We start from the raw sequence: 26,437 nt of genomic DNA on the forward strand, positions 1-26,437 counted from the left end.
CAAAGAATAGATTTAAGTTTGAGATAAGAAATCTTGGGAAATCTTGTCATCTCTGAAACGATTTTTAAGAACAAATATCTTAATTTTGTTCCATTTCTCAAAAAAACAAGACTTAATTTTTTCCTTTTGCATGTCAAGTTAATGTATCTTGTTTTGAATTTGTACTGGAAAACAAAAATCCTGAGGAAGAAATTTTTTTGCAGTGCATGCAATTTCATTTTGCAATTAATTTTAGGGCCCTATGAAATGCGTTTTTATATAGTTTATTCTGTTTTAATTTGTAATGGTTAAATTAAATTTAACTGACTTTCATTCATCTTCTGAACACAAATGAGGATATTTTTAATGTAATGTCCCTCCATTGACAGTCTATGCAACTACCGCTGACGCTTCAAAAAGTTCATAAAAAGATCTTAAAACTAATCCATATGAATAAAGTGGTTTATTCCAAATTTTCTAAAGACTCGATCGCTTTATATGATGAAGGAAAGTCTTACGGGTTTGGAAAGACATTAGGGTGAGTAAATGATGACAGGATTTTCATTTTTGGGTGAACTATCCCTTTAAGTGTTCTGACCTACTTTTGATTTATTCATCCAAAATTTGACAAATTCCGTAACATTTCGCATTATTAAGTAAATTCAATTTTTATGAATGGATTCTGCAATTCCTTTCACATCTTCTGCATCTCAAAAATCATAGGGCCCTAATTTAATGCCATGATATTGAAGACTTTCTGCTCCAATATAAGACATTTTAAGACCTTAAATTGTGGAAGGTCAAATTAAGACTTTTTCAGAAACCCAGTTTAATAAGACTCGCGGAAACCCTGTTTAATACTGCTGTTTGTCACCAACCATGTTTTTGATGATATTATAGAGATTGCTGTTTATGTTTGCAAAATGTCAACCACTAGCAATGTTTTAATCTCAGACAAAGTCCTCCCCTTACAATTCAGTGATTTACAAAATAATCGAACAAATCAATAACAATCAGATCAAAAGAACAATTTGTTTGCAAATCAGGCCTATTTAACGGCCAATCTTTATTGGGATGATCAGAGTCTGCAATCTCTGCATAATGACGCACTACTTGCCTGCTTCACCATCTATCTCTCAGATCATCTCAGGTGGAGACAGTCACCGGCCCTATTGTGTAGGGAAATGGCAAAGGGAAGGGAGCCAAAGAAAGCTGGACGTAAGCATTTCTGCTTTCCCTGCACTACTGCTGATGTGAGAGAGATATCAGCGGGCAGGAGACGGAGAGAAAGTGGGAGAGAGAGCTGGAGCGTCTCTTTTCAGGACAGTGGTGGCAGAAAATGACAGTGTTCCTCTGGGGCTCTAGGGTAATCTTTGCCTTATGTATCATCATGTTCCATCGCAAGAGACATCTGCCAAATGACTCACCGTTTGCAAAACTTACAACGTGTGCAAAAATACCCAAATCGTCTGCATTAGAGCAGTGCGGTATAAAAAGTAACGTTCCCCCAAGAGATTCGGAGAACTAAATCCTGTCAATGGCAGACTATTACACAGAAAGCAGAGCCATGAGAAAATCTCCAGTCTTTCACATGGAATCAACAGCGTCATCACAACTACAAGATAAGCATCTTCACTACTGCAGATTACTGACACCCTCATGCTGGCTGCTCCATCATGGGAATTTACAGATAATTCACACACATTTGTTACCCATGATCCAACAATAAAAATGGCAAGAGGTTGTTATCACTGGTTATTTTCATTTAAAAGGGGACTGACTATATACTGACTATACTTCTTCAGTGGCTGGAACATAAAAGATGATATTTTGGAAAATGTCTGTGTGTGTCCATACAATTAAAGTAAGCAGTGTCCAGTTTAGGTTGTATAGACAAAAACAGAGGAAAAAACAACATGCTTCAAAGCATATCTTCTTTTGTGTCCCATAGGTTAAAGTAGATCACATGAAGGTGAGTAAAGATGGCAAACATTTTGGGGTGAACTTACTTACGTTTTTACAATTCAAATTCAAGTGGATTATTAATGCAAAAGTTTATTTGATAATAAAGTTGGCCCCACTTTATATTAGGTGGCCTTAACTACTATGTACTTACATCAAAATATGTGCTGCGCCCCAATTCGCCTACTTATACTACAACCTAAAAGCATATACTCTTTTTGTGAAGAAAAAGTAGATACTTTTGAGTGTGTAGCAGAAGATTATGCAAGCTTTGGGACATACTACTTCGACATCTTTAATGTTGCTTAGTTACATGCATCCTGTCACCATTTAAACTAAATAATTTTTTTAAAATGTCCTACCGTATCGGAAAGAAATGTAGTTAGTAGCAAGTTGATCTGTCATTTAAGGGTCTTTAATGCAGAGACTGTCCTCATGTGTTTGCAATTTAAATATAATGATGCATTTAAAAGCTAATGGCCAAACGTATCATTACAAAAGTTCACAATGCTGTTGCAGGTGAAATGTAATGTGGATAAAATTGAAAAAATATATATTTTCGCCAGGTTAAATTAATTCATTATTCAGTCAAACCCCTTTCTCTCTACCTATCTACTCGCACATCCATCATATTTGTAGTTTAACACTTTTTATCTGCAATGGGTTGTGAGCAATATCAGCTGTTCGAGTGTGCGTCGATCTGCACTTCGAAAAAGTAGACCATCCGGGTATCTCTCAAATACTCTATTCAACATACTACGATTTGGGACATACTAATTCTAATATGAATACTATTTAGGACGGATAGTATGCGAATTGGGATGCACTAGGGGTTACACTCCCCTCACTCTGTCAGAACTATTTCCTTGACCTCAGAGAGAGAGCGAGAAAACAGAGAGAAAACAAAGGAATGAAAAGTCAAAGAGCAAGGGAAAAAGGGAGAGTCATACATCTCAGTGAAACAACATGATTCATGAAAATGTCATGCTGACAGGGCTCAAACCGAGAGACAACAGTTTGCACTCCCAAAATACCTCTTCTGACTAATGCCACTGCAGGATACACACACAAATGCATATACTGTATATAACGCAGGTGTACTTCCAACACACACATTTGCTGTGGCGATCAGAAAGCGGCGACCTTCAAACCTTTAAATAGTACAGACTCGTTCTGAGCAACGCTGGTGCACCTCACACTGGAATAGACCAGATGTATGGTGACAGTTATCATTAACAATAGTGATACACGGCTATTCCGGTTCATATTGATCGGATAGTGTAAAGAAGCTGGAGGATTGTAAGATGGAAAATTACGACATATTTAAAGATTCAACTTATTCGTTTTAATATAGAACTCACATGCCAATTCAGATGGAGTGGGCACTTGTTTATTATATTAACTCTTTTTTTAATTCATTCTTTCTGTTCATCAGAGAATCTTGCAAAACACTTTCCACACCAACCATTAAAAACATTCAAATATTAAAATAGGAAACTTTTTTAAAATTGCTATAATATTCAGCAATATTACTTTTTTTGTATTGTATATGTATTTATGACCACAAACTATTATATATGAATGAATAAATTATGTATAAGTACACTGAATTCTGCATCCTACCCAACAGCTTAAAGAAATATAGCAAAATCATTAATTCAACCATATTCTACTCTAAAAAAAAAAAGGTTCTATATTGCACCAAAAATGGTTCTTGGCTCGTAATCATAGGGGAACCTTTTTTAGTGCTATATAGCACCAATTTTGGTGCTTCAGTGGTTCTTCAGCGGTTCTTCAGAGGTTCTTCAGCGGTTCTTCAGAGGTTCTTCACCGGTTCTTTGACTAAGGTGCTATATAGCACCTCTGAAGAACCACTGAAGCACCAAAATTGGTGCTATATAGCACTAAAAAAGGTTCCCCTATGATTACGAGCCTTTTTTTTTAGAGTGTACACACTAATACACCCTTTAAAATGCCTTAATATATGTGCAAATAAATTATTCTGATTACACATTTAAGTAATTAAGTAGCACAAGTGCATGAATCTGGGTATCCAGAAAAGCCGTATTAAAAAAATAAGTAAATAACTTTTGGAAAAACCACATAAAACATAAAATCACTGCTCTTAATTAGCACATCTATTGAGGGGAAAAAAAGCTTTTGGAAGCATATATATATATATATATATATGCTATAAATTTTCACACATGCCATTGGAGACAGTCAGAAAAGGTCAGAGGGACCAAGTTCACATTGAAAAGTCCTTTACAACAAAACTCTATTAGGCTGTGTTTAATAAGGAAGCAAATAGGCCTTCAACTTGCACTTTATTCAACAATATTCAGATATGCCTTAAGACAATCTTAAAAATGATTGATGTCTCAGAAAAAGTACTCTAATTTGTCTTCATAACTGAGAGAACAGTAAAACTACATCGGAGGGTGAATAAACAAGGCTCGTATGCTTCATATCTACGCCACCTGTTTCCCCAGAACACCTTTGCACTGAAAGAGTTGCAGAATCCAGTGTCTTAAGTCTAGTTTGCATGGAGCTTTGCTGTATTTGCACTGTAGAGCTGAAATATCACGGCCACAGCTCGTTGTGCATTTGTGAGGCGAGTGATTCAGTTTGCTATAAATATGTCTGCCCTTTCCATTCGGCCAGCGCGTCGGATTAGCAGCTTTCCGTCTCCAACACCACGTGCGTACACAAAAAAAAGTTTTGTCCCTAGCTTGCCTATGTATTTTCCCCATCTTATACGCTTGCTGTAAACTAAGGAGTGTGATGGTGTGCTGTATATATGAAAGATGAATAGTGAGAGAGAGATAGTGAGAGAGATGCAGTTAGGGACAGCCTCAAGCACAGAGAGCTCCAGTATCACTCTGATTCACTCGTTTCCCTCACCCTCTTTCTGCCTGATGGAAAGAGAGAGAGAGCGCTCCGGAGTTGGGGCGCACCGAGAGGCTTTTTAATCTGTTACCGAATGAAAGTGTGCCAGATCACAGAGCGGCTGATGTCACTCGGGAAGCTGTGGTGCTCGCGCTGCACTCTGCTGTCTTATCTATGGCACTGGGGCCACAGAAACCTGTTTGGAGACTGCTGCACATGTGCTCTACTTCTGTTTCAGAGTGTCTAAAATCATTCCCTTTTCCCTGTTGTACTTTTTATTTTGGCATTTTTCTAATTAGATATAATCTGAAGTGCTGCATGGAGTGGAAAGTAGGAAACCTTCACATATCGTAAACTCTAGGAGTGAGCGATACACAAATTTAGGTACCATAATTAAACAAGTAATACCATATATACTGTGCATACCACATCGATAAAGGTGTCCTATGAATATCTTTGTGGTAAAAATGAACGAAACTGCATTATGAGCGAGCAAATAAATAAATATGTATGTATGCATGTACACTATCATTCAGGTTTAGGTGTCAGGTTTTTTAATGTTTTTGCAACTTCCAAAGGCTGCATTTATTTGACCACAAATACAGCAAGAACAGTACTATTGTGAAATATTATTTTTTCTATCTAGTTTTCTATTTCAATATCTTTAGAATGTAATTTATTCATGTGATGCAAAGCTGAATTTTCAGCATCATTACTCTAGTCTTCAGTTTCACATTATCCTGCAGAAATCATTCTAATATACTAATACAATTTTTTTCAGGATTCATTGATGAATAGAAAGTTCAAAATAACAGCATAAAAAAAAAAAAAAAAAAAAAAAAAAAAATGATATGTCCTTTTTGATCAATCTAACATGTCCTTGCTGAATAAAAGTATTCATTTAAAAAGAAAATCTTACTGACCCCAAAAATTGTACACACAAACACGCAAGCACACACACACACACACACACACACACACACACACACACGCACGCACACACACACAAACACAATAACTCTGTAAGTAACTCACAAATGCAATTGTTTCAATCAGTTACAGTTTAAAACAAATAAATAGTACTTCTAAAAAAAAATGTAATCATGTACAGTACACACAAAATGAAGCCTGAAAAAAGCAGCTTAATTTCACACTGAGTGGGTCAGTTCATGGGGGCCACAATGTTGAGATCACACAGCCAGCTGAATACTACCAGACACTGTATAAACAGTCCACCTAGTCAGTGTAGTACCATGGCTAAACTATAGCTATGTTTCCATCCAAAATTGCAGATTTAACGTATGCGCAAAATTAGAATATCGCATAAAACATTTGCGAATAAAGCAGCGTTTCCTTAGCCTAAAAATCTAGACGCACCCTAGTGGCAACAAATCTCATTTGCAGCCAGGGTGTCTAGCAACTCTCCGTTGGCTTGCGAGCTGGAAAAACCAAACTCTGGTCAGGCCAATCACATCGTGTATAGAGTCGGTGGGCGGGCTTAACATAATGACAGCAGATTTGCGGCGGTTCCACGGTCTACTTGTAAACAAAGAAGCTGGCAAACAGCGGCCTTTCGAATCGGCTTTGGACGCGAATCTGGAAGACTTGGAGTTAAGCTTTTCTTTAAGAAAACAACAAAGAACGCCACTGAAGTCATTCTTAAGAAAGGAAGATGTGTTCAGAGTTTTGCCGACCGGATACGGCGAAAGTTTAATCTATCATCAACTAGCTCCGCTTCACCATCTTTGTTGCTCTGGTTGGTTGTAGCGATATCCTATTGCGTGCAGAGGGAATTTGAAAGACAACCGTTTATCCCGCCCCTCGGATTGAGCCTTGCCAATGGTGTGTTCACAGACCCTGGCTTGTCAGGTTAGCGTTTCCTTCCAGTGAGCCAAAGAGAATAAAATTGTCACTTTCTGATAAACTGGCGACAAATTTAAGTTGCTGCTGCAGGAAGGGCCACTGTATATAATCATTTTCGTACATAATAAATGACCTGCACCTCAAAGTACGCAGACGAAATGCTGTCATATTATCTTGCTTTCGGAGGTGGATGCATTCCGTTTTGGGAACACAGCCATGCAAGACAGTTTAGACAGTTAAGGCATTTCAGGATGAACTAAACAATATTTCAGATGCTGTGCAACGCTCCGCCGGTTGTTTCAGTTATGCTGTCCCATCGCAAAGTCACACAACTTTTTGATGCGCATAGATTAATTTATTCTGTGTTTTCATTAGTATCCCAAAATGCACATAAAATAGGATGAAAACAAGGCAAATACATTTTTTTTTGTTAACTATGGTTACAAACAATGGCTCACAATTGTGCCATTCTCCATTTCATTAATAGAGAACCTGTGAAGAAACTAGTCTCAACCACCCTTCAATTTAGTTTGATTTACATTTCAAAAACGAAACATGATTACACTACATTCTCCTGACATTACAAAGAGAATTAGCAGTACATTGAAGGAAGGCTTGCTTGCCTACACATGGCTAATTATGTGTATGCAAGCTCCTTCTGTCACTCACATACAGTACAACTTCTTGTAACATCTCGTCACTTCATCAATCTACACAACACATGGTTAAGTCACCGCCATCCTTTGGCTCCAGATTCACCCCTGTGCCTATAGCCTTATTCATATTTCAACATGAATCACGCTGGGATGTTGTGCTAGCATGAAAGGGTCATCTGACCCAGGGCTGTTATAAGCAAAAGAATTCAGGTCAGCTAGATGCTAACCGTTCTGGCAGGAGCCATCTATGGTGTACAACATCAACAATGTAGAAAACACACACACACACAAAAAAAAAAAAACCCTGCAAGTCTTTTATTAATCTTTTATTTACCTTTTTACAGGAGCACTAGCAGCTACTGGCATCCATGTATCAAGGCTGAATTACCTCCTCTAGTTTGGGACAAGCTAATCTAAATCTTTGGCACAAGTAATTGAAACGCTGACTTTCCATTGCAAAGCCCGAAGAGCATCGCATGCACGTCGCAGTTCCCAAATAAGATGAGCGTATTAGCTATTATTGGATGTAAACATTAGTAACCTCAAAACGGACTGGAAAAAGTCATGACTCCCCCACCCAAGCTCCCTGTTTTTAGCCATCTGTCCATGCACTGCAAGCTTATATTTATATGTAAATACACGCGATGAGGGTGCTCTTGTTTCAATGAAAATACTCAAGTTGTGATGTGATCCAAAGACTTGCGGCCAGGAACGAATCAACAGCATGGAGCTGGGCCCTGTCCTCAGCAATACATAGCAAGGGGGCCAAAGGAAAATATGACACAGCAAGGCACAGCTGGGTCATTTAATGAATTAATGAAGGAATGTCTTTGCACTGCACCCGCGATTAAAAATAGGCCTTCAAGATGAAATCAGATGCCAAAGGATAAGGGTAAGAAGGCAGCATTGGTCATATTTTTAGGGGGACAGATGATGAGGAAAGCCAGATTGAGGGACCTCATGAGAACATTTCCTAAGCAGCTGATGGGCTCCTCAAGCCAGACTTCTTATAACTGCACTGGGTCAAGAGCGCAGTGCTGTGGTCCACTTCTCTGATGAGGAACCAGGGGGCTGCTCTAACCTCAAAGCAATCTGCTTCTCTTAAGAAGCTTGATGGTTTAGTTACAGATGTGGAAACGGTGATCAAAACTTGCATAGGCCAGGGGTGTCTGATCTTGCTCCTGCACTCCTAAAAATAAAGGTTCTTTATTGGCATCTATGGTTCCATGAAGAAACTTTAACATCAATGGAAACTTTCCATTCTACAAAAGGTTATTTTTCAGTGGTTATTAAAAGTGACTGTTAATAAACTGAAAATGGTGATTTTTTTTCGCCCACTGTTTTATGATGACGATGAATTCAGACATACTACCATTTTCACGGACTGCTTTTCACCTTCTGTATAGTAGGAAAGTAGGTTATCAAACAAAGGGCTAGTAACTCTGAAGACTTTAAAGGGTAACTAAACCCCAGCTCAGCGCTTAACTTCACCCACTGGCAATATTTGAAAAATGCTGGAAAAGTGGGCTGAGTCCAGCGGAGACAGAGGGGATGAACCGAGGGCGGGACTGAGCGGAGGGCGTGCACCTGAGACCCGCGGTGACGGATTGATTGACAGCTGTCTGACTCACGAGTCGCAAAGATGGAGAATGACTGGAGTGACGCCAGCTTTGCAACAGAGCGGTCATTCTCCTACCTTCGCATGAAGTGGAGGAGGGTGAATTGTCAGTAGACACAGAGCCTTATCAATGCGAGCCGCTGACTTAAACTGCATTAACTCATGATGCCGACGATGCTAGCGAAGCAGCAGCGCAAGAGAACTGACCTAATCTATGAACACTGAAGTCAAATCCTTATACTGAATGCCACTAAAAATAGATCAGATACATAGGATGTATTTTCATTCAAATTAACTGAATCAATAAGCAGCGCAGGACCAATAAGCTCAAACCTAATAGCCTATTATAAACAGATTTCCTCAAATAAAGTTAGACTATATACGGCCAGACCGTTACGGTACTGTTGTTCGTTACTGCGGCAACCACTTGCGTGTCAGGGTTTGAAAGTGTGTCTCATGTATGAAAATGATCTGTACACATGACAGGCGGCAATAATATCGCAAGAAAAGCCTGACGTGTACTGACAACTGCATTATTTAACCGCATTTTCTTCATTACAATGTTAAACCAAGTGTCAAGTAAGTTTCATTCATAATGATTCTACTTCATGTACATGAGGTACTGGAGTGAAGCCGTTCTCATCATGTGATTGGGGAAAACATTTCTGAGGTCGTGGGGAGCTCGTACCAGGGGCGCGGATAGTGAGCCGTTGGAAGTACCATCCTACGTCACGATGTACCACAACCTCCAATAGGAAAATTCAACTGCAGTAGCCTCCGTTCAACATTAAATGTTCAAGAGGGCAGCACTTTGGCGGTTTTACACCATATTTTATAGAATTAAAACACTTTATACCCAAATGTCAAAACATTTACTCGAATCAATGAACAGCATTAATAAAGCCCCAGTATTACAGATCATTAACTAAGGGCCCTTTCACACCTACCTTGTTTGGTCTGGATTTTCGGACTTTTCAGTTTGGTCCGAATCAAAATTACAGGTGTGAAACCTCCCACGTACCAAGGTCCGGACCAAACAGACGAAATTTGGTCCGACGAAAAGAGGTAGTCTCGGTCCGGATCAAACTGAACAAAGGTTCGGTTCGTTTCTAGTGTGAAAGCATTTTCTGTATGGTTCGTACTTTCAGACCATTTGCAGGAAGTTTATTTTTAAATATTTTAATGTTATTTTAAAATTTCATCTAGGCTACGTTGATTATGAAAAGTGAAAAGATGCGCAATATGTCAGAAGACAGAAGGTCACAAATGATTTTGCTTAGAAAGCATTTCTTTAATGTGAACTTCGTTTTGTATGAATTGTATCTTAATTTTAATCAACGTTAAATCAGATAATTGCCTTGATTTAATAAATAAGAAGCAAATAGTCTAGCAGACAATAATCGCGGGAGCGATCACATGCTTTGCACATGAAGCTGGAGCGCGTCTCAAATAAACCGAAACTCAGCAGGCTTCTTGTCTCACAAACATGAGAAATATGTGTATATAAAGCTTGAAATGTCCACTTTTAAACGTAACGAAAAGAAAATAGTCAAGCAATGCACACTGTTCAATAGTGGCAACGATATGCGTCCGTTCATTCACTCTTGTCAAAGACGCTGACGTCAGACGCACGTCCGTTTACAAACCAATCAATGTCAAGATGCAGCCCACATAGATGATGACGAGTGGACGTAAGTGTGTCATGTAAAGTTCTTTAGTGTCGCTTGCATAATTGCAGTGTGAAACCAAACCAAAACTAACCGAATGTATCAAATGTATCAAAACATGAACTTCGGTTCGGACCATGGTGCGGACTAGAGCCCTGCTCGGGACTGTTTTCTTCATCCCGCTCCCGCCCGCACCCGCCGATTTTCTGACCATTACCGCCCGCTCCCGCAACGTATGTGTTACACTCCCGCCCGCTCCCGCAATATGTATGTCCACTCCCGCCCGCACCCGCAAAACTCTGAGAATTTATTCCCACACAATAATAGAGATGCATTGATTTTGTGTCTTCTCCCGTCCCGCAGGAAAAAAAAACACGTATTTGTATTGATATTATTAAAGAGATTCATGGGGTTGTTTGTTTCGTTTCCCTGGCCTGCATGTAAAAAAAAAAAAAAGAATACATTCAAATATAATTTCGTTTTTATCAAAAACTTTGCACATAAAAATAGACTGCTTTGCAAAACAGAAAACAGAAAAACAGATTGAGAAACAAAAAACAGATCCCAATTCGTCGCGTTGAACGTGACCGACTGAAAGGAAACCTGAGAAAACATGCATCAACAGAACGTAATGTGAACACAAAATAGCAAACGGACATTTAGAAACAATCCATTTCCACTCACTAAACTTCTATGTATTGTTTGTCAAAAACACCAAACAGTCAACTTGACCTGCAGGGAGTGCTGAGCGTTTTTGGTGAGGTATGATCAATTAGCTATGTATTTGCCAGCTGCGCAATATGTGGATACATATTAGAGCTGCAACTAACGATTATTTTTTCTGTCGACTAATCTAACGATTATTTTTTCGATTAGTCGACTAATCTAACGATTATTTTTCCAGATTAATCTTATTATTCTTTTTTACTGATTATTGTACTTCAAAGAGGGTAGTGAATTTGTATATTATTTTAACATGAAATCAATGAATGATGACAATATTAATTGTATTTCAGGAAGGGTAGTGTACATAGTATGCCATTTTATAATGAAATATATGAACACAAGAAGCTTTTTAAACATAATATATAATGATACTATTCATCATAAAATGTATACAGAGTAGGCCTAATTAGGAAAAGTTGTTTACTATAGTAGTTGAGTATGATTTACTTATTGATTTGTGTCAATAGTAAAGAAAATGCACTTGTATTTATCTGCAAAAGGTTCACATACAGGAACTTTCAGCATAGTGTTAATGTATAACTAGTCGTCTATTTTGAAGATACATGTGCATAAACAACGACTAAAGCTGCCAGAAGTTTTTGCCCAAACTTCAAAGACACATTTAAATGATTAAAGCTAGAGGCATATCTTAACTTTAATGTTACGTTAATCATGTAAACTACCTATATACAGCAAGTTATTATGCATATGTGTTTGGGACAGAGCGGAACCAGGTCGCATTAACAGGAGATATATGCAGCCCATAATAAATAAAAGCACGAGACGTACTGGGGTCGGAGAAGAACCCAGGAAAATGTGACCGTCTGTTGCAATACACGCGCCACGGTTCAGCTGCGCGAGAGAACACTGGCAGCAGGGTTGCCAGGTTTATACAACAAAACCCACCCATTCGTTACTCAAAACTAGCCCAAAACAAGCCCAATCGCGTTTCGGGGAGGTTATCTGGTAAACATCGCGTTCGGGGGGTTAAATATGTGTGGTTTTTTTTGCTTCAACCCGCGGACATGAGACACAGCCCGCGGCAACAGTGTAGAAGTAGCCGAATTCCACGGAAAAAAGCGGACTTGGCAACACTGACTGGCAGTGTGAAAGCTCCCGCTCTCCACGCGCACAGCTTCTGCTCTGCCTGCGCGCGCAGTGTGAAACCGGCGTTACAGAGCGAACAAAGCACAGTTTTACTCTGCTTCTGTTTAAAGTACTCCCACACTTTTTAATGTCGCGGTCTGGCTTTATATGATAAATGATCATTTTCACTATGCCCGAGAGCAGAAGCTGCCATTATTCTAGATCTTCTGTTCCATTCTAGAACGTAAATAATGTGCCGCCGACGCGTCGACGCATTTCACGCACGTCGACGTATTTTCGTAGTCGACGTCATCGACGACGTCGACGCGTCGTTGCAGCCCTAATACATATAACGTTATACCGCATGATTTTGCCTACCAAAACAATTGAGAAACTTCTCCAAATGTCAGACTTTCCTTGCTTAGCTTTTGTGCTGTAAAAACCTCGTTTGAGGTTCTTTTCTACATCATCTATTGACATCTTCTCCATCATGTCGTTAGACAACCTCCCTATCCCGCCGATTCCCGCGGTGTTTTTTTTAGCCGCCCATTCCTGCCCGCAGCAAAATTCAAACCGCCCGCTCCCGCGAGATTTGCGTTGGGTCCCGCGGGACCCGGCGGGACTCAATCCCAATGCAGCCCTCTAGTGCGGACTTTCAGGTGTGAAAACGCCCTAAAAAAGTTTGTTTAGGGTTTAGTTACCCTTTAATAAGCTGGTTAAGGTGTTTAGTAGGGTTGGAGCTAAACGGCACCCGCACATGAGCAGAACTGAAAACCACTGTCAAAAGAATCCTGTCCCCTCTTCCTCAAAGCCTGATCAAAAACATAATGTAGTAAGCTAACATGATATATTGATCTAGCTAATAAAGAGCTTTTACAGTTACCATGCAAAGCTTGAAAAAAACATTCATTATTTAATTTAATTTTTATGTTAAGCAATATATGGAATATGTGATATGAAATAAAAAAAAAACAAAGCATAATTTAATTAATAAATACACCACTAAGTATAAAAAATAACGAGTTAAAATTATTAAAGGGGCACTTCAGCGCTGGGAAGATGAATGTGTATTTAAACTGGGTCATTTATGCAGTAGAAATGCAAAATTATTTTTGAATTTGCCTTCTAGACCGAGAAAAGATAGAAAATGTATTTTTGTCTCGTGGATGAAAGACAACAACTCCCAGAATGCACTTGCTTCGCTGCCCTACGAGACCACTCCCGACACCACCCCCACCGTCGTTTTGATCTTCATAATAATACAATAATTTCGTTCAGTTAGAGATTAAACACTACAATTAAAAACTGAACAATAAAGTGTGAGTGAGCCAAACGAAAAGCACGGTACAAACGCAGCAGGAGTCAGATTTCATTAATCACAAGCGAAGAGCTGAGGTAAGCGCGGCTGTCATTCACGGCGCGTGTCCAGTCTGGCGCGTTTTCAGATTACATATGGAAGCAACTTTCACAGGAATTCATTGAAAAGTTGAAACACTCACTTTGCTCCGCACCGCTCCGTTATTAATGCCCGATCCGAGTGGCCGTGCGCATTTACATCCTGTGAGTGAGATCTCTCCCCTATGGGCGGGTTGATAACATGCGGAACTAGCTCCTTCTACTGGCTGTAGTTTTTAGCCTCTGGCCAAAAAATCCTCCGATGACGCAAAATGACGATATTGCGTCATCTGAGGATTTTTTTCCAGAAATAAAATGCATAATTCTCTCATCTCATGGCTGTATGAAGGGGAAAAGTACCATAATTTGAATATACTACTGGGTTTCTACTGATACAAAGCTGAATGCTAAATCGCTGAAGTAACCCTTTAACACATTTAACGCACTCGCCTCACCCTAGACCTACTTCGGTCATCTTACATTTCATACAATTGATTGATAAAGAATATGATGCAAGGCAACAACTGACTGTTTGCTGAAGCCTATAGAATTCAGTTAGAATGTCCCTAAAATTCAAGATATGGGGCAAAAGTGCTCGTTTTATTCTCAGTTTGTTGTGGTCCGTGTCAGAGCGTTATTGCTCCGCCGGTGCTATGCGCGAATACACTTGCAGGTCTCCTTCTCGCTCGTATCCAAGGTAAATCATCAACACTATCATCCCTTACATGTGTTTTATTGAACTAAATACATCGTCATCTGATAAAACGAATGCGCAGGTTACCTTCACATTCACATGAATCGCGGCACAGTTTGAGTGCAAGTTGCGTAACCAAACTCAGACCACCTCCTTCAGGTAGTCTCGAATTAGGTACCCCTGAGCTCAGCTCAGCCGGGTCCGCATGACAGCTTTCACATAACCAATTTTTCATGTGAATCCGACGGTGCCCCATTTCGAACTTAACTGCTAGTGTGAATATAGTTGTGGGTACTCTGTGCCATCATGATATATGCCTAAGCAATATCACACTGTTTTTGCAAATGCGATACAGATCTTATACAACAGTTATAATATTGTGTTGTTTTGCCAATGAAAATATAAAGACAAAGCAGAACTGTTCGTCTCCGACTCCGAGCAATACACAGTGGCATTTCATTCCTGAATCCGCGTTTTGGACGAATCGGGTGAACCAATGATTCAATGGACCATACAGAGAACGAAGAGAACCATTTACTTCACTCCTGAATGAATCATGTGAATGAATCGAATTAATATATAACTCAATGACTTACTCAATTGGTATATAATTTAATTAAAAAATAATTTCATATTTCCATATTAATAAAAACAAACATTAAATGTATATTTCGACCAAAAATATTTCTTTTTGAAGCTACTTCTTGTAATTTCTATTTAATTTTTTACACAATAATGATCTTTTGGGAGTAATTTCTCCGCCAAATTTGATTTGCGATTAATTCGCAATTAATTTGATTAATCAATTGCCACATCGTGTAATTAATTTGATTGAAAATTTAAACAATTTGGATCGCTTGACAGCCCTACTTAAAACATAACTGACTGAGTTTACGTGAATACTCGCCAAAGACCGGCATTTTGATCTGCAATAAGAAGCAAAAGAGAACTCAATTTAGCACTGAGAGACTTTATGTGCTTTATGCTTTATGTGCGTGCACTTATGCATAATACACGCAACAATGCTGGGCACTGACAATATTCTTCCTGAGCAAATGAAACAAGTGAGTAAGGGGAGGCGGGTCTGTGTCAACTCGCTGATATTTTTGATTAAATCTGAGAGCTCTAAGGCCCTTCCATAGACAGCTATTTAATTAAAACTTTCAAGGTCAATAAAGGTAGCAAAAACATTTACTACCTTTAATGTAATTTAATGAAGCGACAAGAATACTTTTTGTGTGCAAAACCAAACAAAAATTATTTTGTTCATGCCTGTGCCAGTCTCCTAAGCTATTTACATTGCAGCCAGAGTATGTGAGCGGAGCGGCGTAATTTTGAATGGAGTGAGGAGCGAATTTTGTAAAAGTGTGCTCCACTACCGCTCCATCGCGAGTACAATTCATGCCAACGGCCCATAATATAACTGCATTTGTAGCCTGAACTCACACGTTATACACATTTAACTAGCTTGACATAGATGGATCACTCAAATCAGAAAGAATGTAAAGATTATGATGACGGCGATGGACATGAGGGGGATGTTTTAGTTCAAGGAATTTTTTTGTCCCTTCTACATACTGAATATGATCGGGTGAAAGCTAATTTTAAACATGTAGCACTTATTCACACACACAATCTTTCTCTCTAATACATTCAAACAAATGTAATCTTACAGTGCTTATCTGCTTATAGTTACCTGTATCTGATTTTGAATGAGCAGAAATCTGTAATGTAGTGACCCGTAGATAAAATAACTGATGAAAACGTACCATTTTCATCTTTCTAAACAAAATTTGCACTGCAATAAACACAATAAACTACTTTGAAACTATCTCCTATTGTTTGACGTGATGAAATTGTTGAATAAAGTCAGTATTTTTGTTTGTTTTTACGCACAAAAAGTATTCTCGTGGCTTCATAAAATTAAGGTTGAACCACTGTAGTCACATGGACTATTTTAACGACGTTTTACTACCTTTCGGGACCTTTAAATTGTTAATTAAATTGCAGTCTATGGATGGGTCAGAGAGCTCTCGGATTTCATCAAAAATATCTTAATTTGTGTTCCGAAGACGAACGAAGGTCTTACAGGTCTCATGTTTTTGAACGACATGAGGGTGAGTAATTAATGACAGAATTTTCATTTTTTGGTGTACTATCCTTTTAATGTCAGTCTCTGTCAATCGAATGGTTTTGGAGCATAAGAAGAATTACCCGTTTCTAAGTAGGTTGCAAGAACACCAAATGTGACCGTTATTTGACAAGGTCAACAAAACCTAAAAGAAGCATACCTCAGTCCAGAGCACCTGTGAAACGGATCGGTTTCGCCTCATCCCCTATAAAGCTCAGACGAAGCTCCACGGACTTCGACTAGCTTCGTCATACAGATGACACTCTCTCACTCTGGGATTACATGGAGATAAAACACTGCTCTCTCAAATCTCTGGGGTCCTCCCTCAATTTTCACAAGTACTCTTTGCAGCAAGAGCAAAATAGTGAATCACTTCAATGCAGCTACAAAAGAAACGTGATAAAACCGCAAAAGCTACATGGACGAAGGTGCGGAGGCAGATAGGACAGGCACTGGGTAGGAAACAGGCTTCCAAGATTTGAGCTCATGGCTTCAAAAGGACACGCAGTGCAGCACAGAAAGAACACAGCAGGACCAATCTGAGGCTAGAACAAAAAGAGCCGCACTCCTACAGTGCCAATTCATTTCTCCTTATGAAACTGTTTAAGTTGGAGGGCTTTTCTTCTGGGAGGCTCTCAGCCAGAAGAGCTTGGCGCTATATTAATTTCATCCCTTTACCTTTTGCAACCCGGAGACCTCTGACCTGCCTTACCTGTATAAATAGAAAGAACTAATTTACTAGCGAGAAAGCGCTAAGGGGCAAACATGTCCTGGGTAATGAAGTGTTCAGCTTGTGCATGATTAACCAGCTGGTGGGGGTGGGGCAGAAACCACAGGCCATGAAATAAGGGGTAAAATTGATTAGCAATTTTCATTTACACAGCTAAACAAAAGCTGCTTTGCATATCACCCTGGTTAGTTTACGCTGAAAATACCATGCTTGAAGCTAAGCTAACGGACCTAACTTTCTTAGGTGATACTCCCGAACACACACAAAAAAACAAGAGCTATTTTAAAAGAGGTGGTCATGCAGGCACACTGTACCAGGTGCAATGCTTTCTGTTAGTGGTCCAGTTCTAAATCTAGACCGGTGAACAACATGCTCAGAATGTTAAAGACACAATATCATTTGATCCTATTGTAGCATAGCAATAGTGCACCACTCTCTTGCTGCTATTAATGGTAATCATTGAGATGTTTTTGATTGCACACATATCTCTGGGTCTATGCATTGACAGATAATAATCATATCCTTTAATTAAACGTTGATTCACATTGAATTTACTCTACTTCCCACAATATTACAAACTGGATTAAACTAAGGATTACATCGGGAATTCTTAAGCCCCGGGTATACTTCGGCCGTCCGCGTTCGTGCACCGTCCGCATGGCGTAATTTTCGTCATGCGGAGGGCTTGCGATCGACCGCACACACCGTCTGTGCGCAGCCCAAATTTCGAGGCCGTGTGGACAGTCCGCGTGCAACAGCGCTTGCGCCAGCAGTAGAGAAGAGTCCACTAGGTGGCAATACGCACAGTTTTGAGCACAGCGTTCAGCCGTCAAAGAAGAGTGTGAAAAGACCGGTTTAAAAACAACATGCTTGAAAAAAAAGAGAATGTCCCGTTGATGACAGGACTCCGATGTCTGGTAGAGCATAGAAAAAAAAATACTGCGCATGTGTCGAACGCGATCATCCGCACGCATCCGTGGTGTAGTATACTTTGAAATACGGGCGGACAGGGCTGCGTGCATGACGCATCTGGGCGCAGAAAGTGAAGTATACCCCGGGCTTTAAAGGTCCTGTATGTAAGAATGAAAGCTAGTGCTTGAAATGGGTACTGCAGTTCAAATTCAAAATATAGTTTGCCCCGCCCCCGCCCCCACCTCCTCAGACTCAGACTCGGCGCTCACCCGGGTTGCCAGTTTGAGGACACGCAACAGGAACGAGCGCAATCGACAATGGAAGGCGAGGAGACTCACACACTTTAAATTGATGAGTTTGATTTTTTTGTTCATATAGATTTTTAGATGGATGCCGAGTCTTTTTAGGTCATGTAGAATCTGCGACCTCTGACCCAGTTTGTTCGCTGGTTTCCATGGCAGCAATATGATGTGTTTTCCGCCAACTGGCAACCTGTGGTGTCGAAATACTATTGGGTGAACTGGCAACATGCGTTATCTCACAGACCAAAACAAAAAGACATTCTGACACGGAACGCACATTTCAAAGTAAAACAACTGGCTGTAGCATGATATTTCAGAGAAATGACAGCATGTTTCTACAAACATATTATGGTATTTTTATGCTTCAGTACAGTCAAAAACTTACATACAGCACCTTTAAATCGAAGCTTTAAAAGAATATTACAGGTTGGGTAACATTTAGGGTGATTTAGACATACAGTAGACAACTTAAAAAGCACCAGGGATGTCACCAATTAATTTCTATAAATGTAATATTTTCCATGGTTTTATTGTTGATCATAATTACATTTTTACAATTATTTAATAGAGTTTGCATTTACAAAAAGCAATCTCTAGACAAAATTTTCTAGAAAAAAGAACAAAAAAAAATCCACTATCCACTGGAAATAAATCCCCTGATCCAGGATTTGCAAGATTCCATGACTGTGGGACCCCTGCAACTCAATTAACATGTTTCTGTGTGCGAAAGAATTTGTATCAGTGCTTTTATGAAAATATGAGCTTAGCATTTATGCTAAATTGGTTTGCGTTGAAACTTCCATTTTAAGAATGTGTCAATAGGACTTAATTCATATTGAACACAAAACATTTATTTTAAAACATTTTCAATTACTTTCAATAGCTATACATAATAACTAACAAGTCAAATTAAAGCACCACCAGAATTACACTCAAGAAGTTCTAGTTTCTCTCCATTTATAAAAAGTGTGTTTGCCTTAGGCACTGTCATCATCCACTGCAACGGCTTTATTTTCAGATATTCACTATCGGTGTTAACTCCCAAAAAGACAATGAATCTCCTGTACTGAATTTATTAATATTATGAGTACTGCAACTGCATGTTATAAAAGAGCATAAAAAGCATTTTTGGGGTAAGTCCACACGCAAGTCATATCAGAATAGTCTGTTATACAGACCAAAATTGATGCATTGATACAGAGATGCATTAAATTGATCAAAAGTGACAGTAAATACTATCACATTGATACAAGAAATCTATTTCAAATAAACGCTCTTCTTTTGAACTTTCCATTTGCATTTTGTTTTCTCAAATGAATACAACTCGACCCCACTTTACTCATTCTTTAATAAAGCCTAGTCCCGAAACGGTTTCCTCTTATTCAGCTTTTCCATATAAATGCAGTATATTATGCTAGAAAAACTAAAGTTGGCTCTGCACATGAAAAAGTAGGACCGTGCAGCCCCTGACAGATAGTAAATGCAGCAGGAAAAAAAAAATCTTCTCTCCAATACACTGTACACAACTCCAAATTTAATTTTCTGCAAGATTACACACAATAATTACTAGCTTTATAAACCCCATAACTAATGGCTTCCAATTAGAGGATCTATAGGTATCGATCTGTCGAGAATTTGAGAGTAGCTTTAACACAAAGCTCTTAGTCTTAAAGAAAACACAGGAGCCATCCACCAAGGGTGAGGAGAGAGGATATGAAAAGGGGCTGACCGGACTGAAGGGTCTTTTTTTACAAGTAACGTTAAGACTGCTGATGCCAAAAGCAACAACGCAATTAATTCATCTCATTTCACCGTTGTTTAGATGGCTTGAGAGAAGACTCTTTATGAATGCTGGACCAGGAGTATTCCTCCACGGCCTTCAGATTTATGGCATCTATCTACCACATTGTTTAGCTTGCTTGTTAATTATTCAAAAGGTGAAGGATACTTCAGAGTGTGGCCTCCACTAATAAACCATAGAAGATTAATTTCCTCCAGGAAGCCACATTTCAAACTAGCCTCTCACAAGGCTGAAAGTTACAAACACCATCACACCTTAGCTGCACAACAAACTCAGAGTTAAAATGCCTTCCATGATAATCTAGAGGCAATGTCTTAAAGGGATAGTTCACACCCAAGAAAATGACCCCATGATTTGCTCACCCTCAAGTCATCCTAGGTGTATATTCTTCTTTCAGACACATACAATCAGTTAAAAAATTTTTTTAAATCCTTCCAAGCATTATAATGGCAGCCCAAAATTTGAAGCCCAAAAAAGTGTATCTATCCATTATAAAAGTCATCCACACGGCTCCAGTGGGTTAATAAAGGCCTTCTGAAGTGAATCGATGTAAAAAAAAAAAAAAAATTCCATATTTAAAACTTTATAAAGTAACATATCTAGCTTCTGTCAGACCACCTTCCGTATTCAACTTATGAAGAAAGTGTAACGCCTCTCGCAGTTCAAAACGCTTACAATACGTTCAACGTCATGCGATCTGCCAGTTAGCTTTTTCCGTAAGTTAAATATGGAAGGCGGTCTGGCGGCTTTTTACTTTATAATGTGTTAAATATGGATATTTTTCTTACACAAACACATCGCTTCGCTTCAGAAGGCCTTTATTAACCCCGCCGGAGCCGTGTGGATTGCTTTTATAATGGATGGATGCACTGTTTTGGCCTCCAAATTTTGGGCTGCCATTCACTGCCATTATAATGCTTGGATTAGCCAGGACATTTTTTTATATAACTCAGATTGAATTCGTCTGAAAGAAGAATGTCATATACACCTAGGATGGCTTGAGGGTGAGTAAGGGTATTAGCGCTTCTTTCGCTAATAGACTGCCTAATAGACTTATCATTTATGCCACACAGCGATTTTCACTTTATTGTGCTGCACGTATAAGAAGATTTTTTTATCAGAGGAATTTGCATCTTAAAGGTCCTTTCACACTGGACGTGAATTTGACGCGCGATGGTTTAATTTTTTGATCAGCTGTTCGTGTAATGAGTGCTTCCACACTGAGCGTGAATGTGCTGCAGCTGTGTTTGCCCACTGTAAGCTACAGACAACGATATCATAACCTTTTGAGTTAAAACTCGTCGATTTTTTTCTAATCTAATTGTGTCCGTGACTAGAAAGTGAATGTGTTTCCGTTAGTACGACTGTGGCACTTAAATGTTTACATTGTGACTCAACTGGAAACATAGCTGCTCCGGATCGATTGGTTCCTGAAGTGTGTGTTTGTCTCGTCAGATGCGGCGCTACTGTCTCTGGAGGAGCTCCTCAAATTGTCCCACGGACATTTAAAAGTAGTAAGTGCGGAACCGGCCATGATAAAGTTTTAGCTCATGTACAAGATTAGCATACTCCCCTTCAGACTCTCTGTTCTTTAAGACTGGGTGCACACAAAACCTTCTTTTCGGTCTTTTAAATAAAATGAAAAGCTCGTCTTCACTGGATGAGGAAGTGTCCGTGTTTTCTCAGCTATCGCCGCAAATGTTTTGGAATGTTGGAGCTCTGAAACGTCACAGACGTCGCAAACTCGCGACGCAAACTATTCGCACACCAAATATTCGTTTTTTCCGCTTCGCTTTTTTGTTACACGTCCGGTGTGAAAGGGCCTTTACTCGCAAACTACAATTCATGTTCATCAATAAGGTGAGAACCAGGACCATTATAAACCTAAATATACTTGAATGAACTCACATAGTCAACCAAACCAGTTTTTGGGGGTCAAACGTGCTCTAAATCATGGGGAAATTTTCAATTTTGGGTGAACTATCCCTTTAAAGTATCAAAAAAAAAATTATAATAAAAATTTGGCCTAAACATTTCACAAAAAAAATGAAATAAATAAAAATTGTAACAGCTAAAAATGTCACCACAATAAATCTGCACATCTCACACATTGCAAAAGAGAAAAAATATTGTAGCTAAAAGAGGTCATCACAGTATGTCTGCATCTTTCACACATAAAAAAACAAAAACAATCTTGAGATAATATACTCAGTAACTTGGACAGGATTATCTCAGCCACAGCGTTTATGGTAGTGGGTGCAAGGTAATACACATTTCTTAATTCAGAGTGTTAATCCTCAGGATTAACAATCTAAATACCTCTTTCAAGATAATGAATTGACGCATATGCGAACGAGTAACCGAATGTTATGTGGATCCCCAACTTCACAGGAAATCAAAAGACCTCAGTGTTCAGAAATTAATGCACAGGCTACTCTGGCAACTCCAGAGTCAAATCCTGCTGAACTAAAGCGACATGCTGTGTACCATGCCCCAGAATACATTGGGAAGAGGGTGAGCTTGTAAACTTGACGGATACATTATGACAGTGGAATACTAATCAGAAGATCATTTTTGCTCAAAGTCTCCAGGATTTCAGAGGCCTTTTGCACTGCAAAGCAAACCGAGGATTAGCAGTAAATAGATCTTTTACAGGAACAGAGATATTCAGTATATAAACTCAACAAGGCTTTAAACCACATAAAAATTATTGCATATATATATTGTTAATTAACAATCAAAAGTTTGAAAAGCATCTCTAATGCTTACCAAGGCTGCATTTATTTGATCAAAAATAAAAAAAATTAAGTTCCTGTCTTCAGTGTCACATGATCCTAATTAAGTGTGGGACAAAATATTGATAGGGCAATATATCGTTGTCCTTCTCTGTGCGATATGAGAATCGGTACGCTGGCACCAAATTTCAATATTTTAATTCATAAAATAAGGCGCTTTAAATAGATTTCCCTGCTACCAGCGTCACTACCTCATGGCTCCTTGAGGTGGCGCTCAACACATGAATGAGGGAATTACGTGAACGTGGACATTATTTAACTAGCCTAAGAAAAAGAGGCTTTTAACAGGATTAATGCAAAATAGGTTTTTAACAGGATTAATGACAATAACATTTGCCCCAGCCACGTTTAAGTCCAAGTTTTTTTTTTACTATTATTATAAAATTGTCTAGCAATATATTAATTATCGCAGAATTGCTGTATCATGATATTATCGGTATCGGGAGCCATGTATCTTGTATTGTATTGTAAAATCCCCAACCCTAATCCTAATTCTAATATGCTGATTTGTTGCTCAAAACATTGCTTATTATCATCAACAGTAGTGCTGCTTAATATTTTTGTGAAAAAACGTTTTTTTCATGATTCTTTGATGAATAGAATAAACAGCATTTACTTGAAAACTTCTTTGTAACAATGTAATACATCTTTACTGTCACTTTTGATCAAATCTAAATATTTGCTGAATACATATTTACTTCTTTCGATAAATAAATGGCTGATATTAAAATTCTATATTTTGTTTTAAAAACTTGCACACATTTTAAACAGGTGAATTTAGGCATAACAACATTATAACATACAGCATAACATTTTATATTTATTATGACATTTGTTAAAGAATACATTTAACTGTATTAAATCAATTTGAGTAATAAAGATTCATTTTAAATAACCAAAGGTAATATAAATGTACAAATAGAAGAAATTAGCATAAAATAAAATAAAAAAGATGTACTGTATTAAAATGTGTGGTAACATTATATTGTGGTGTCACCTATACTTACTATAGGGTTAGGAATAAGGTTTGGTTTATGGTTAGTTGCATTTAATTATTATGCATACTTTACTGTTATTACAATGGTAAGTACATAAAACATATGTAACAAGGACATTGTAAAATAAAGTGTTCCATTGTTTGAAACACTCCAATATCGACTTATAACCTGATATATTGTTTATCACAAGCAGTACATCTGCACGACGACACTGACTTTCATTCACTGACATCTATTTTTGATGTTTACACGTAGAGCCACTAGACAATTTAGAAAGATGACAAGACAGCGAATCAGTAGTTTTCGTTGCAAACATGCTGCAGAGCTGTGGCAGGCATCACTGGTGTGTGTATTAATAGACGATCCACATTCAGAAAGCTTCGGGTATCAATTAGGGAGTGATGCATACACAGCAAACAGGGTGAGTTTATCCACCCCCCCCCCCAAAAAAAAAAAAATATCATCCAAGCCTGTCTGGTTGTACAACGTAAGTACTAACATGATCAGAAAAGCCTCTTTAGCTGGTGTCAAATTTTCAGTATTGCAAGTATGTGGGAATTATTGACTGGCTGACCTGGATTGGCTAGCAGAGCAGTCACAGAGCTACGACAAGATCCCTCATGCTCGACATAAATACAGTGGGATTAAAACAAGCGCTTATTTGCATGTTTTGTATTGTGTCTGCAAAATCACTGCCATGATGTGCAAGATACTTCCATCACGCACAAACGAAATCATGGCCTACGAGAAGGTAGTCCTTGCACGAATGTAACCCAGTGTCATTTGTCCTATTATAACACAAAAAAATAAAACATCTAAATCATTACAGACTACAATGTTGTGACAGTATGCTTCAGTTCGCAGAGAAACAGAGATTACCCGGCTTTGTACTACAACCGAGCGTAAGCTTCACAGAACAAAGTTTGGCAGGCTTTTTCGGAGACATAAGGCATTTTATGTTTCACCTAATCCCCTGTCAAAAGCATTAAGCATTTAAAGAACCAAGCGCCACATATCCAGAACCACCGTGGCTCAGTCAAGCCTGGCGGGTCAACACAGAGCAGCAGGTCTCCCATGCACCCCTCTGTCCCTCCCCGTCAGAGGTGTGCCTTACTTACGCTGGATCCTGGCTTCCCTCAAAGAGTTCTCTGGTGCAGTTTTTCAAGGACAAGGACGTCCGCCCGCCGGCTGCCTCTCGCTTTTCCTCCCCTTTCCCAGTGCAGCGACCACAAACACACAGAAAAAAAGCCTGCTTGCTTTCCCTCAGCTAGCCTGAATCAGGGGCTGTGTGTTTCTCTCAAAATCATTAAGCAGGACCCTAGCTTGGCAAGTGAGGGTTAGAAAGAGGAGGGAGGAAAGAGAGAGAGCGAGAGAAGGAGAGAGAGAGAGAGAGAGAGAGAGAGAGAGAGAGAGAGAGAAAAGAGGCTGCTGGGCAAGCTGACCAGCTCGTTCCCTCTCGCTTGTGTACTAGTACACAGCGCATGCTGATCTCCTATTGCAAGCCGGCAGAAAAGAGCCGCTTTACTGAAAAACAGAAGCATCACGTTTCAAGGAAGTGGGAGCCTGGATCTCCGGACTAGGGAGCTAACTGTCACCAGCCGGGAGCCTCTGGGATCTGTGGTCCCTGATGTATGCCTATCTCATGTGAAAAATGTTGATTGTTCAACCTCCCCAAAACCAGACTTCTATAAACAAACAAACAAACAGCTATTTCAAGAGGGTTCACGTTTCTGGAAAATACTCTCGGGCATTTCACAACGCAGGATTTGAGCGGAGCCTGTTACTCTCGAATAAAACAGAAGCACAGGATGACACGACTGTGTCTGAGCAATGTTTACATGTATTGCTACATCCTACAAACAACGCATACAACATGGGCTAAAAGCGTTGCTCAAAATAGACATTAAAAGGGACACTTCTGTCATCATTTACTCACCCGCATGTTGTTGCAAACCTGTATGACTATCTTTCTTGCGTAGAACACAAAAGGAGAACTTCTGTTGCATGTTCACGCTGCTCTTTTCCATACAGCAATATCATACAGTAAGAAGGGGTCAAGCTACAAAAAGGACAAAAACATTCAGTATGTTGCTCTCTAAAAATCCTTTGCCATAGAAAAAATTGTATTTGCATTTCTGTACATTGCCTTGTGCACGTCCTGATTTTGCAGAGTTAGATGCGTTCTTGGGTCAACATATTTTTTTTATCCTGGAACAACATTCCTATCTGAAAA

The 26,437-nt window shown here is 39.1% G+C and overlaps 1 protein-coding gene across 2 annotated transcripts in view; it reads right to left on the bottom strand.

Moving 5' to 3' along the window:
• Positions 1–26,159, bottom strand: part of esrrga (estrogen-related receptor gamma a) — a 194,167-nt gene extending 168,008 nt beyond the window's left edge. Inside the window, exon 1 of one of the 2 annotated variants that reach the window (XM_079833666.1) lies at positions 26,141–26,159. The gene's annotated coding sequence lies outside the window, so the exon portion shown is untranslated. Of the gene's footprint in view, positions 1–25,322; positions 25,671–26,140 lie in introns of those variants that run through there. The other variant, XM_079833665.1, reaches the window with a different exon arrangement.
• Positions 26,160–26,437: the final 278 nt, after the last annotated feature.

The sequence above is a fragment of the Gobio gobio genome (assembly GCF_949357685.1).
Source record: "Gobio gobio genome assembly, chromosome: 13".
Classification (NCBI taxonomy): domain Eukaryota; kingdom Metazoa; phylum Chordata; class Actinopteri; order Cypriniformes; family Gobionidae; genus Gobio; species Gobio gobio.